Source organism: Etheostoma spectabile, chromosome 12 (genome assembly GCF_008692095.1).
Source record: "Etheostoma spectabile isolate EspeVRDwgs_2016 chromosome 12, UIUC_Espe_1.0, whole genome shotgun sequence".
Taxonomy (NCBI): domain Eukaryota; kingdom Metazoa; phylum Chordata; class Actinopteri; order Perciformes; family Percidae; genus Etheostoma; species Etheostoma spectabile.
The window spans coordinates 80,131-81,770 of NC_045744.1; the positions used below are offsets into that span (position 1 = coordinate 80,131).

General features: G+C 41.9%; 1 non-coding gene across 1 annotated transcript; it reads left to right on the plus strand.

Moving 5' to 3' along the window:
• Positions 1-1,345: 1,345 nt before the first annotated feature.
• trnak-cuu (transfer RNA lysine (anticodon CUU)) lies at positions 1,346-1,418 on the plus strand. Its single transcript has one exon. It is a non-coding gene; the product is annotated as a tRNA-Lys (tRNA).
• The last annotated feature ends 222 nt before the right edge of the window (positions 1,419-1,640 follow it).

Sequence of the window (1,640 nt, forward strand, 5' to 3'; positions counted from 1 at the left end):
TAGAACCCAATCCTTGTACTGATCTCCTGCTTGGATGCAAGTCACCTGTGGATTTTTCCTGCACGAGGGCTTTTTGCTCAAACTACGTATGGTGCTTCGGCTTGAGGACACTAAGAGTATAGAAGGTAATTGTTTTATTGTACCCACTAGCAGTAGTTTATTTGTCTGTAGCCGTAAAGTTGCATTAGCTATCAACTTTTTGAGCAAAAAACATACCAACGCTCAGTCCCTGGTAAGGGCGACTTTTTGTTAGATGGATGTTGGTGCTGTGTATAGTATAAGTGCTGCATCGACGTCTCAAGCAGGTTTCCTGGATGTTCACATCTGGTAGTGGCCATGAATGATTTGTGACTTGACTTTTAACCTTTTTGGCCAATTTAGCCAAATTTGAACTGTTTGTGCAATAACATTTGGTAGTCTCAGGCAATGGTGCACACCGTGGTCTACCCTCCTGCTCTCCAGAAGACTGTAGCATGGCAACACTTAATGCTTTTCATTTACTTGCACTCATTTGTAGTTCAGGAAATTGTGTTTTCCCACAGAGTTGTTTTGGAAGCTTGGGTAGCTCTCGTAGAGCATCAGACTCTTATCTGAGGGTCTAGGGTTCAGTCCCTGTTAAGGTGTGTAGAGTTGTATATCTGCTTACTGCCGTGATAAGCTGTACACTTGGCAAGCTTGAACCCTTCCACACTGTTTTATATTTTAGTAAAATGCACAAGTCTTTAAAAAGAATGTGTCGTATTTCAAGCAGGCTTTCATCATATCACTGTTGGTGGTATGTCTATTGAACATGGGCAACCTACATCCATCTGCTAACCCAATCCTTGTTGATCTCCATGCTTGGATGGCTCATCTGTGGTATTTTCCTGTCGACGGGGCTTTTGCTCAACTACGTATATGCTTCCGCATGAGTACACTAATAGTATAGAAGAGTTATCGTTTTATTGTACCCACTAGCAGTAAGGTTTATTTGTTTGTAGCCGTAAATTTGCATTAGGCTATCAACGTTTTAAGCGAAAACAATACCACACTCAAGTCCCTGGTAAGCGACAGCTTGACTGTGGTATTATGAAGTGCTTGCTATCGTCGTCTGTCAAGCAGGTTTCCTGGATGTTCACAATCTGTAGTGGCCATGATGATTGTGACTTTGAGTTTTTAACCTTTTGGCCAATTTAGCCAAATGAACCTTTGTGCAATAACATTTGGTAGTCTCAGCTTGTGCACATCGTGGTCACCCTCCTGCTCTCCAGAAGACTGTGATCATGGCAACAGCTTAATGCTTTTCATTTACTTGCACTTCAATTTATAGTTCAGGAGATCGTGTTTTCCACGAATAATATTGGAAGCCTGGGTAGCTCAGTCGGTAGAGCATCAGACTCTTAATCTGAGGGTCCAGGGTTCAAGTCCCTGTTCAGGTGTAGAGTTGTACATTCTGCTTACTGCCATGATAAGCTGTACACTTTGGAAACCTGAACACTTCCAGACACTGTTGTATTATTTAAGTAACATGCACAAGTCTTTAAAAAGAATTGTGGCGTATTTCAAGCTGTCTTTTATCATAAAACTGCTGGTGGTATGTCTAATTGAACAATGGGCAACCTACATCTTTACTAATCCCGCTGCTTGGATGGATTGTCCTC